General features: G+C 35.6%; 1 non-coding gene and 1 pseudogene across 1 annotated transcript; both read right to left on the reverse strand.

Annotated features, from left to right (window-relative positions):
• Nucleotides 1-212: 212 nt before the first annotated feature.
• On the reverse strand, nt 213-319 carry LOC116105472. Its single transcript, XR_004124086.1, has one exon. It is a non-coding gene; the product is annotated as a small nucleolar RNA R71 (small nucleolar RNA).
• A 5,526-nt stretch (nt 320-5,845) lies between these two features.
• LOC116105451 lies at nt 5,846-8,908 on the reverse strand (annotated as a pseudogene).
• Nucleotides 8,909-13,677: the final 4,769 nt, after the last annotated feature.

A 13,677-nucleotide genomic window follows, 5' to 3' on the forward strand; every position in this document is an offset into this window, starting at 1 on the left:
GATGATCCTAATTTATATATCGCAAATTTTCTGGAGCTATGCGATACATTCCGACATAATGGGGTGTTTGATGATGCAATTAGGTTAAGGCTTTTCCCATTCTCTCTTCGGGATAAAGCTAAGGCTTGGTTAATTTCTCTACCACCTGGAAGCATCACTGCTTGGAATGAGTTAGTTCAAGTATTCCTTGCGAAGTATTTTCCACTGATGCCAAGATGAGAAGTGACATCACAAATTTTTTCCAGCAAGATATGGAGTCACTTTATGAAACTTGGGAGAGATATAAGGATCTCTTTTGGAGGTGTCCTCACCATGGGTTACCAATATGGTCGCAAGTGCAAACATTTTACAATGGGTTAATGCCAAATATACAAGCCATGGTAGATGTTGCAAGTGGGGGAGCCTTGAATAACAAAACACCGGAGAAAGCGTATAATCTGATTGAAGTGATGGCAAGCAATAACTACATGAGGCCTCCAGAGAGAAATTCAACGAGGAAAGCAGCGGGAGTGCATGAAGTTGATGGTTACACCGCATTGGTTGCTCAACTCTTTGCCATTGAAAAGCAATTGGGAGTTGCTCTAAAGGTAAATGCTATTGAATCTTCTTCTCTAATATGTGACCTTTGTGCAGGAAATCATTCATCGAAGGATTGCCAAGAAGGGAACCCGTTTGCTCAGCCTGAACAAGCCAATTACGTCAATAATTTCCAAAGGGGGCAAGGGAATCCATATTCCAACACATACAATCCAGCATGGAGGAAACACCCGAACTTCTCGTGGAGCAACAACAATGAGCATAAACAACCTCCTGTTTTTCAGAATCAAGAGCCAAAATCTAATTTAGAGAATGTGTTGACCAAGTTCATTGAAGAGACAAGCAAGAGGTTTGAGAAGACCGACGTCCTAGTTCAAAATCAATCAGCCTCTATTAGGAACCTTGAGACTCAAATTGGGCAAATTCACAACATATTAGCGGAAAGAGTTCAAGGAACGTTACCAAGTGATATTGAGGAAAGTCCAAAGGAGCAACTCAATGCTATCATGTTGAGAAGTGGTAAGGAGTTCAAGGAATCAAGCAAGAAAGAAGAAAAAAGGTAACAACTTGAAGTAGAAAAAGTGGACAGAAGTGACCATGCTATGGCGGATGATGACACGACCCTCCCGTATCCTCACAGAGTGCAAAAACAGAGATTGGATAAGCAATTCGGTAAGTTTATGGACATGTTTAGAACTTTACATTTTAACATTCCTTTTGTAGACATGTTGGAGCAAATGCCGAAGTACGCGAAGTTTCTGAAGAAGATTATCACCAAAAAGAGGAGATTTGAAGAACATGAGACGGTGATGCTTACGGAAGAGTATAGCGCATTGTTATTGAATAAATTACCACAAAAACTCAGAGATCCAGGGAGTTTTAATATTCTTTGCACAATTGGTAGTTTTTATTTTGATAAAGCTTTGTGTGATTTAGGAGCTAGCATTAACTTGATGCCATTTTCTATTTTTAGGAAACTTGGTTTATGAGAGGTGAAGCCAACCATGATTCATCTTCAACTGGCGGATAGATCCATAACATATCCTAGGGGAGTGGTGGAGGATGTCCTAATAAAGGTAGACAAATTTATCTTTCTGGTAGATTTTGTAGTTCTTGATATGGAAGAAGATCGGAACATACCTTTAATATTAGGAAGGCCTTTCCTAGCTACTAGTAGGACTTTAATAGATGTACACCAAGGTAAACTAATCTTAAGGGTGGAAAACGAACAAGTGGAGTTCAATGTTTTTAAAACGATGAAATGTCTATCTAAGTTGGATACTTGCTTTGAGATTAGCATCCTTGATGACAAAGTAGCAGAAACCTTCGAAGAAAACTACCTTATCTCACCCCTGGAAAATTCTTTAGTCAACTCTAGGATTATGGACACTGAATTTGAGAGGGTAGATGAACAACAATTGAAGCCTTATGTGTTTGGTGGATTGAAGGATAAAATGGCTTGGATTTTCCTAGATGATCCAGATTGAAGGATACGAAAAGTCAAGCGTACGACTCTAATAAAGCGCTTCTTGGGAGGCAACCCAAGCTCTTTACTTTAGTTTTGATTTTAGTTTTGAATTTATTCTAGATTTTTGTTTAATGTGTTAAGTTGTGATAATTTTGATTTGGTTTGATAGGTTAGTTGTTTATGTTTCACCCATAATTTATGTTATGCACACTAAATTGGCCAAGAAAGGCACATAGTTTGTTTTCTTTTGGATTAGATTCCCGATGACTATTGGATACAACAAACAATATGCATGCCTTCACAAGATTATCTCCACATAAATGTTGTGCATGAAAGGTAGTGTGGTTGTTCTCTTTGCACATTGAGGACAATGATCATCTCTAACGTTGGGGGTAAGGAATATTTTCTTATAGTCAAATTGTTTTTGTGCTTTGAATTATCTCTTTAAAAGCTTTTGGGTGAAATTGTTTTAGGTATGTTGCTCATACATAAGTCAATGATAAGACCATGATAGTGATATTTGTAACATTGAGATTTTTATTAACTTTTGCGTAATGTGAAGATGATAGTAGATGACAATTGCATTTAGTTATGACTCTCTTGGGATTGGGTTTGATTGGTTGAATAATTCGGAAACTTAGAGAAGTTTTATGTGTGTTTTTATGGGCAATAATGTTTTTTTGTGAAAATTGGGCATAAACTCTAGAACTCATTTGATAACCACTTGAGGCGAAATCCTAGAATCTGCATTGCTTAGGATATGATTTAGGCAATTTTCTTTGGAACGATTGAGCCTTTCAAGCCAACCTATATTATTTTATCCCTAGTTAACTCTTTGAGCCTATATATACACTTGGTAAGCCTTATTTTTTTGTTGTAAACCTATTATATCTCACCTTGGCGATGAAGCCTAAAACACTTTCTGACCCATTTTATTGTGAGAGACTTAATTTAGGGTGACCTTATAAGAAAAACTCATGAAAAGAAGTGTGGTTGAAGAAAATAAATATATCTTTTGGACCACAACCTGAGTATGTGCAATGAGATAGGTTGGGGGTTGTGAAAAGAAAAAAAAAAATTGATAGTAGAAGCAAGGTGGGGTAGACGAATTTTTTTTTAGAGTTACTATCTTCCTAAAAAAAAAAAAAAAAAAAAAAAAAAAAGAACTTTGAAAAAAAAAAAAATTGTAGCAAATGGAAGAAGTAGCTTAGGAGAAGAACTTGAAAGGAGGTAACTTACATGAGGGTTTGTGCTAATGTTGGAAGGAAGAGTTCAATCAATGTGAAAGGGTAAAGGGTGAATGAGAAGGGAAGCAAGAAAGATTGTTCATGGTCATTTACTGTAAAATATTAAGTCTCTTACATTTTGTTAAAAAATCATTTCCGTTCTTTCATAAACCATTACCCCAGCCTAACGTTAAAACCATGAAAAGACCTATGATCCGAGGTAGTGATTGAATTCTACATTAGTGGAGAGTGGTTTGAAAAGTGACCTATGGAGTTTGATTGCACATTTATTTTATTTTCGTACTTTGCCTATGGAAGCTATGCATAAAATCATTTGGGTTTTTGGATGAATGGTTTGTGAATGATTATGAGAGAGTCAATAACAAAAGTGTAGTTGAAATTCACTCATTCTTTGCATTTGCATGTTGTTAATTATTTGATTTGTTCACATTGACACAATTTTTGAGACTATTATATGCATGGATCCTAAAATGTTTGTTTGAAACTTTAGTTTTGAGTCTAGGTAAGGTTAGGTTTGGATGTTTGTAGGTATCATCGCTGGAAACCCTCACGAGACTATAACTCGTCCAACTAGGGCCGCCTAGGGGTTTAAAGGCTTGTTGCATATGCTAAATGCAACCGTGACAATCTACGGAAGTGATTTAGGATAGTTTAGATATAAACTTTATTTTGTTTGTGTTTTCAAGCTAAAGGACTTGTTCTATCGCTTAGCTTGCTAGGGACTAGCAAGAAGCTGGTTGGGGGTTGTGATAGGAGCTTGAAAATACACATTTAGTTAGTGGTTTTTGGGGATTAATTGTGGGAAATTAGGCTTAATTTGGTAACGTTGCTTAATATTTTCATAATTGTCTTTTACAGGATCACGGGTTTTTTTGAGTGTTTTTCAGGTTACTAGTGCTTAAATGTTATGCTAGAATGAAGAATCATGTTTGCAACGGAATGAGTGACGAGTGGAAACAAACGGATGAAGAATCGGAGTTGAATTGAAGAAGTTATGGAAGTTGAAGTAAAGAGAAGATTCTAGATTACGTTCCAGCTTGCGCATGCCTTGGTATTTTGATAATATCTTGATCTGTATAACTTGGATTAAGGCGATTCTTAGACCGTTGGAAATATGATTTAAAGGGCTACATTTCATATGTTTACCACTTTTCCAAATTCTATTGTTATCGAGTTCAAAAATTAACATATTTGAAGAACAGTGGAATGATGCGGGAAAAGGGCAGCAGCTACTGTGCCGCGGCACACTTTTTCCAGCAGCTACTGTGCTGCAGCACAGTGCCATGTCACGGTCATGGAAGTCACTAGTTTGTTGTCTGTTTTTAGCCAGGAGAATAAGGTTAAGGGTTCCAAATCAAATAGAATTAAGGAAAAACAAACCCTAACCCTTGTGGGATATAAATAGAAGTCTTTTAGCATTATTTGGGCGATTCTTTGGGGTGAGAAGAAAGGAAGAAAAATCTGCAGAGAAGAGAACTAACGGAAATTCTAGAGCTTTGATTCACAATTTAGAGAAGTTTTCCTTATTCTTTTCTTGTAAACTCATGATGAATGTTTTAATAAAGATGATTGTTTCTTTCATGTTTATTATGAACTAATTTTATTCTCTAAGGCTAAGATGTAGCCCAATCTCTTAATTATGTATTGATCTTTAATTGTTAATTTTTATTAAGAATTCTTCCTAAGTTTTACTATTATTCCTAATTCTTTTTATTCTTAAGGGCCCAAGAATTGAATGAACCAATGGACTAAGTTGAGATCGAGAGATGATACTTAGTTGGTCTACGGTAGTAAAACCATAGGTTGAGCGAAATGCTAGAGATAGGTTACTGCAACTTGTGAGGTTTTGGTAAACTCCATAGAGCGTAATGATCTCCAATTGCTTAAATCTGATTAGAGATAATTCGGGTTAGTAATTAGGGGTTAATTTGATAATTGTTCGAGAGAAAGTTATTGGAAATTTATGGAATTTGACCTGTAGGAAGAGCTTAATAAAATTAGCATAAGAGATCGATACATATGAATAAGAGTTGGTGTGAAGTCTATGCCCTAGCCCTAGTCATCTTGTTTTTACCCAAAGGTTTCTTTTAATTGTTCTCTTTTCAGTTTTCTTTTTAAATTCAATTGTTTATTTAGTTTAGGCTTTCCTTGATAAAATTTGGATTGATCAAATAGTAATAGGATAGTTTAATTGGTAATTGATGATAGTAATTCCCTTGGGTTCGATATCCGTATTTTATACACTTTATTACTTGCACGATTTCGTACACTTGCGAAAATCAACAACACCAGCAAACCATAGATTTATTGAATAACAAATAGTAAGATACAAGTAGTTTTGAGACACTTACAATATTAACAAACACACAACAATCAATACAATATAAAGTTGACACTCAAACTGAATAATTGTACAAATAAACATATATATTCACATAATGAAGTACTCTTGTCAAGGCAACTCTCTTCAAATGATATTAGGTAATAAACAAGAACTTCATATGAAGAACTAGGCTTGTAATGAAGAATGATGCAAAGCCCTTAAGATTCTCTGCTTGTCTCTCTTGATCTCAAGAAGTTTATCATGAACACATCATGGAAAACTAAGGAAATGCTCGCGATTTAGTTCTTCATTGTACTGACCCCAAAAATTTGGATGATATGTAACATAATACCAAGTTGATGCTTTGATTAATACTTTCTCAGGACTATCATATTCATTTTCCTTCTTGTTGAACCATTCCCTGGCTTCCTTTATCAATGACTTCACAACCAATTTGATTCCTTCCAAATCCCTTTTCTTACTAAAAGATTTTGCCATTTTCATTATTTGACCACTGAGTATTTCACCCTCGGTTGATATCCCGAAATAGTCCATCATATTTCCCAATCTATAATCATACTCACGTTTGTAATAAAAATCATATCAATGTAGTCCTTGAAGCCCTTCACTTCCATGTCAAGGTCATAAAACTACCTCGCCTCATTCGAGACGAAGGATTTGATAGTACCCATCTTTGGCACAAGATCTTTTACCTAACGATAAAGTTTCCCAATCACACTTCGTGATTCATAGGATTCTCATTCGTGCTTTTCCATGTAATCCAAAAAATTTCTAACTTGTAAATGTTGAGGGATTTTAGCAGGTACTCTGGTTTTTGAGAAGTAAACAGAAATGGAGGCTAGCTTTGCAAGAAGAATACATTGCCAACACATTGCCTTGTAAGGACTAATATCTGCAAATGCAACATGGGCATTATAGATTATTCCCAAGTTTTCATTGAGCATGTAATCTACAAAATACTCCTCCACATTATGTACCACAATAGTGTCTATGTTAAGGCATAGAAAAAAAAATGCACTCATTAGAATTCAAAAGAAAATGAACTAATGCAATAAGCCATAATTCATGTATGTGTTTGAACAATTCTTGGCAGGCTAGATTGAGTAATACCTCAATTGTAACTTCATTATCAAGAATCTTAGGTGGTGGTGAAGCATAATCCATAGGTGGGTACTGGCGAGGAGGAATGAGATCACGATCCCAACAAACAAAGTGGATATCTCCATCCTAATCACTCCCCTAACATTCATTGGGATGAGGTCAAGTTAACAATGTAAATAATGTCACTGTAAATATGCTTTATAGAGAAATTATGCTTAAGAAAACAAAATATCACTGCACAAGAAGAATGTAATGTGATCTTTAAGGGGGTGGTGACCAATTTAAAAAATTTATGAGTTCGATATTAAAATTGCATGCAAGCAAGAAATATATAATATGTAATAAGACAAACTATGTTTTGCACATGTGTAACTATGCTATGTGGTGTATACGACAAGCTTACCACTTTCCTTTAGCTGGAAATACTATGTAATCCACCATGTGGTGCAAGGTCAGAACATCGACAGCCTTTAGAACACGAACATCTCCAAGATGTAGACATGGATTTTTCACAACAATTACCATTCCCCTTACGATGCTACTTTGGTTTGATACTCTGCCACTAAACAAAGCTAAGGAATTGGTCGATAACTCAGTCTGACGACTTGAACATTGCACAAACACCTGACCATATTCCAAGATTCTTGTCTCATCTAGACACCCCATCATTACTCGTCCCCTTGGGATAAAGATTCCTTTTTTTGCTTTCAAGTCACGTACCTGTGTGGGCACCGAGAGACATTCCTGTGTGGATCCTCGGGCGTGACACTCATTAACAAAAGAAACACGAATAAAGTTCTCACCATCATCAGAATGTGTGCGTAACACATTACTGGATAGAACAATCTCTGGACCAAAGAAATATACTTTGGATGGGGTGACTAGAACCATGTGCATATATACAGATATGTGACTTAAACTGATGGCAGGCAACATAGGAGGTCTTGCAGCCATGCTGTACTTTTGGTATTGTTCTCTAAGCCACTGTCGAGGTTTAAAGCAACATTGTTTTGAATAAAACAGTGTCTCAAGAGCATGTTCTACAAATGCTACATTTCTTCTATGCGGTTCAACCATCCAAGAAAAATTTATCATCTATTGCTGGCCTAGGAATACAACCATGTTGAACTAAGGTATTAATCTTAAACAGGATACAAAATGGCAAGTTAAATCCTTTAGGTGGACTTACAATTGGGACACGATCAAAGTAGCAAGAGGAAGTTGAACCTCTCTCCCCGACAAGTTTCCCTATAGTTTCTTTGTAGTAAGCGAAATCTTTTTGAAAATCCAAAAGATAACCACTGGTTGGGAGTTCCAAACATAAAGCAGTAGATTGGCCAATGCATGAGGATGGAGTAAAATCAACTTCATGAATCCATTGAACATCAGTGTCATTTCTAAAAAAGGTTTGATTAGGCACATCTTTGGAATATATCTGAGGAACACAGAAAAACTAACAATAGCAACACACAAAGATGAAAAAGAAGAACATGTTAAGAATTGTCCTCAGTTGTCATACAGATTAAAATGTATTATTGCTAGCAATTTTAAGAACGAGAACAAGTTTTAACTATAGCCTTAAGTACCAAATCATACACTAGCCATCGAAATAAAATCTTAAATAATGCAAACTATATAGCAGCAAAGTATAATAAGAAGCAATTCTATATTGCAGAAAAAAAAATACAATACAAATTAGTTTAAACAGCACATCTGAATGATGATAGACCTCTTGTCTTGTAGACTGCGCAACTTAACTAGCCTAATGCTCTCATACGGGAGCTGAAGCTTATATTCCACAGAATTATGAGATAGAAAAAAGATAAATTTTCTTAGTCCCAATCCAAACTTGACAGAAACATTTTCCTAAGTCCACAGTGATGAAAACTTTTGGTCTGACAATTGAAAACCAAAGTGCAACTTTACATCCTTAATCATATGCTGAAGGTGACTTGATTTTGGTCCCTCGCCCATATTTTGATCTTTCAAGTAAGAATTCCCATACCAAAGGCGTTCGTCAGCTAAGGACTTAATTGTATCTGCAGCTTCAGTTGTTGTGAAGTGTACAATTGCATAGCCCCTTAAACCTTCCTGTTGCTAAACTCCCACATCAGTGACAGTCCCTTCACCCAAAATTTGCTCCAGAAATTGTTTTATGGCTTCTGGTTGCTCAGCCGCAGCAAATCCATACAATATGATTGACTTACCCATTCAGTTTAAACAATTTCGACTGTTGTTTCCTAATTAACACCAAATTAGTAACACTTAACAAAGTCTCATTTGATGCATAGAAAGTAAAGAAATTTGAAACACATCAATGCTCAATTAATGAACTTGAACAAATATTTCTTAAATTATAAGCATCACATATTGAACAATCAGACCTCAAAAATGCCTACCCATTTCAGTTTTAATGGAAGTTGGTTGATCCATAGACTCAATAATCTGAATGAATATATATAACAAACCATAGTACCATACGATACATTGCTGAAAAGAATATTTCTTTTCATGATTATAAGAATATATATAATCAAGGGGAAATAAGCTTGGCTGATAAAATCTCCAAATCGCATAAAAGAAATTTTTCATTAATTGCCCTAGTATCACAAAAAGTTGTCATAAATCTTCCCTAGGATACAAGCCAATTTGTCTAAAGCTCTATAAAGATGAACAAAATTTTTGACACTCAAAGAAATGATAAACAATATCAACACCTGGCCAGTCTAAACATGGAAAAATGATGAAAATTTAGAATATGTAAAGTTTAGTGTATGGAGAAAATCAAAATCAATGAGCAAACAAAAGAGCACACAGTTGAAAATCTTCCATAAAATTCAACACTAAAATGCATGCAATCTTAAGCAAGAGACTGCAACAAAGGAAATAAGTGAATGGTTGTAATTAAATAAATAAATAAGAGAAAGAAACTCACAAAGTGTACATAGAGATGATTGTAGAGATATGAATAAGCAGATGGAAGTACGTGTGTAAGAAGAAATAAGCAAAACGTAGAAGAAGAAATGAAGGATTTGATTATATTTATAGAGAAGAAGAAAAAGAAAGACTATTGGTAGTCAATTTCTATACTTGCAAACCAAGTCTTTTCATGGCGCCTACAAGTTCCATTCCAGGATTTTATACTTTCCATGCAAATAATTTCTCTACTACTGTACCTAGAGTCTCAAGCATAAGCATTACTTAATTATAGTACTAAGTACTTATAATTCTGATAATTAACATCACATTTGCTGGTGTTAAAAGTATTTATAATTATCAAAAATTGACGTCATTTTTTCCTATATAAGTCTTAATATAAGACTCCATTTTTAACGACATTGTTGAGGTTGTGGAGCCAAATTCAATCCAAATTAGAGTTGGATTAGGACATGGGTTTTCCTAATTTGTGTTTAAGTATAATTAATTTTTTTTTTTTTTTAAGAATACAATTGGAAATAGGATTATAATTATATTAGGATTTAAAATATAAAACCTATTAGGATATGGGATTTGAGTCCTATTAGGAATTGTGTCCCACGTATTACCTATAAAAATGGGTTAAATCCTAGAGTTAGACAACACAAATTGAATAGAAAGCAAAGCCACAATCAGAATGAGAGCCACTAAATAGGGTTTAGTGAGTGAGCTAATTTGTGAGGCTTGAGAGATTCTTGTAATTTTTCTTCTTTTTCATAGTGAAATTCAGCAGCGGCAAAGTGGACGTAGCTCCCATTTTGAGAATGAACCACTATAAATTTATGTTTGTGTGTGTGGTTATTTTGTATCCTTTGTTCGCATTATTTTTTGCTTTCAGGGAGTTAGGATTTACTAGTACTTAATTAAATCCCCCCAATAACTGGTATCAGAGTAAGGTTTAGGGAGAAAGCGATGGTTGGAGAAGAAGGAGGATATGTACCTTGGATCAACAAGTTTGATGAAACAGATTACGCATTCTGGTAGATGCAAATTGAAGATCATCTGTATGGCAGAAAAATTACATCTACCTCTCTTAGGAGAAAAACTCGAAAAGATGTCAGATGAAGATTAGGCACTCATTGACAGACAAGTATTAGGAGTCATTCGATTGATATTGACCACGAACGTGGCAAGTAACGTGGCAAAGGAGGCAACCACAATAGGTTTGATAAAGATCTTGTCTGATATGAATGAGAAGCCTTCTGGAAATAACACGATACATATTATGAAAAAATTATTTAATCTTAAGATGACAGAAGGTGCTCCCGTGACAAAGCATATGAATGATTTTAATATAATTATTAATCAATTGTCTTCTGTAAAAATTGATTTTGATGAAGAAGTTCATGCCTTAATTCTTATGGCTTCCCTACCAAATAGTTGGGAGCCTATGAGAGCAGCAATTAGTAAGTCAACAGGTAGTGCAAAATTAAAACTCATTGATGTCAGAGATAAAATTCTTGCTGAGGAGGTTCACAAGAAAGATTTGGGTGAGATAACATTGAACGCTTTGAATGTTGAAACAAGAGGCAGGGGCTATGATAGAAATTCAAATCGAGGCAAAGGAAGATCAAAATCAAGGAACAAAAGAAGCAAGTTCAGGTTTGGAAAAAAAGTTGAGTGCTGGAATTGTGGCAACAAAGGCTACATACAGAGGAATTGCAAAGTACCAAAGAAAGAGGAGAATAGCGATAATGACACCGCCAATGCCGTAACTGAGGAGGTACAAGATGTTTTACTTTTATTTGTTAATAGTTTTATTGATTCTTGGGTTTTAGATTCAGGAGTTTCATTCCATACCACTGCACACTATGAAATTCTAGAAAATTATGTGGTTGGAAATCATGGAAAGGTATACCCAACAGATGGAGAATCTTTGGATATTGTAGGTATTGGTGATGTTAGATTGAAGATAGCAAACAGACCTGTGTGGAAAATCCATAAAGTAAGGCATGTGCCAAAATTGATGCGCAGTCTAATATTAGTTGGGCAACTTGACGATGAAGGGCATAGTGTGTCTTTTTTGGGTGGTGCATGGAAAGTTACTTAAAGAGCCATGGTGGTTGCTCTTGGAAATAAAATTGGAACTCTTACATGACTTTTAGTTGTAGAGATTCAATTGCAGTTGCAGAAACTGGTGTTATCTCGAGTTTGTGGCATTGTAGACCTGGGCGTATGAGAGTGAAAGGAATGAAGGAGCTTTAATCAAACGAAAAACTACCAGAGTTGAAGTCGATTGATCATAGTTTGTGTGAAGGTTGCATCTTTGGCAAACAAAGAAGAGTAAGTTTTTCCAAAGTAACAAGGGAACCAAAGGCAAAGAAGTTGGAGTTGATACAGACGTGTGGGGACCCGCTCCTATGTCATCCCTTGGAGGCTTAAAGTATTATGTAATGTTCATTGATGACGCAAGCAGAAAGTTTTGCGTTTATTTTTTGAAAAATAAATCTGATGTTTTTGATACTTTTAAAAAGTGGAGAGCCATGGTTGAAAATGAGACAAACCTAAGGGTGAAGTGCTTGCGATCCGATAATGGAGGAGAGTACATTGATCGGGGGTTCAGAGAATATTGTGCCAATAATGGGATCAAGAGGGAGAAGACCATTCCTGTAACTCCTCAACAGAATGGCGTCGCTGAAAGGATAAACATAACCCTAAATGAGCATGCAAGAAGCATGAGATTGCATGCTGGACTACCATATACATTTTGGGTTAACGCAATTAATACTGCAGCCTACTTTCTCAATAGAGGACCCTCTGTGTTGCTAAATTGCAAGATCCCAGAATAAGTTTGGAGCGGCAAAGAGGTAAATTATTCTTTCTTAAGAGTGTTTGGTTGTTTAGCATATGTTCACATTGACTTTGCTCTTAGAAGTAAGCTTGATACTAAATCTAACAAATGTTTTTTCATTGGTTATGGTGATACTGAGTTTGGTTATCATTTCTGGGATGACCAAAACCACAAGATTATAGGAGCAGAGACGTCATATTCAATGAAAAAGTGATGTACAAGGATAGGCTCAACATGAAGTTAGAAAATCCAAGCACTGAAGTGAAGAAGCAAGAGGTAGTCCCTTTGGAAGACTTCCTAATGAATGGCATGCAAGACAATGACCAAGAATATCAAGATAATATAGCTTAAGAAGTTGAACCACAAATGCCCGTGTTCGAACCTAGAAGATCTTCCAGGACTATAAGACCACCATAAAGGTACTCCTCTTCTTTACACTATATTTTACTAACTAATGGTGGTGAACCAGAGTGTTATGAGGAAGCAATGCAAGTTGATGACTCAATCAATTAGGAGCTAGCTATGAAGGATGAGATGGACTCATTATTAAAAAATCAAACCTGGTAGTTGATAGAGCTACCACAAGGGAAGAAGGCATTGCAAAACAAGTGGGTTTATCGGGTGAAAGATGAACATGATGGCAGTAAACGATATAAAGCAACATTGGTCGTGAAAGGATTTTAGCAGAAAAAAGACATTGTCTACACTGAAATTTTCTCTCCAATTGTCAAGTTGACTACAATAAGAACAGTACTTGGGTTAGTGGCAAAAGAAGACCTTTATCTTGAGCAGTTAGATGTAAAGATGGCATTTCTTCGTGAAGAATTGGATGAAGAAATTTATATGCAACAGCCATAGGGTTTTAAAGTACAAGGAAATGAGAGATTGGTGTACATACTTCAAAAGAGCCTATATGGGCTAAAACAAGCGCCTAGACAGTTGTACAAGAAGTTTGATGGGTTTATGTGTAGTAACGGTTTCCTCAGATGCCAAGCAGACCATTGCTGTTATTTTAAGAAACTTGGTAATTCCTATGTCATCCTATTATTATATGTAGATGACATGTTAATTGCAAGGGCTTGTAAACAAGAAATAGACAAACTAAAAAGGCAATTGTCAAAGGAGTTTGCTATGAAGGATTTGGGAGTTGCAAAACAAATCCTTGGTATAAGGATTACCAGAGACAGAGCCAAATGTTTCTTGAAGCTGTCAC

The sequence above is a fragment of the Pistacia vera genome, unplaced genomic scaffold (genome assembly GCF_008641045.1).
Source record: "Pistacia vera cultivar Batoury unplaced genomic scaffold, PisVer_v2 Contig5, whole genome shotgun sequence".
NCBI lineage: Eukaryota > Viridiplantae > Streptophyta > Magnoliopsida > Sapindales > Anacardiaceae > Pistacia > Pistacia vera.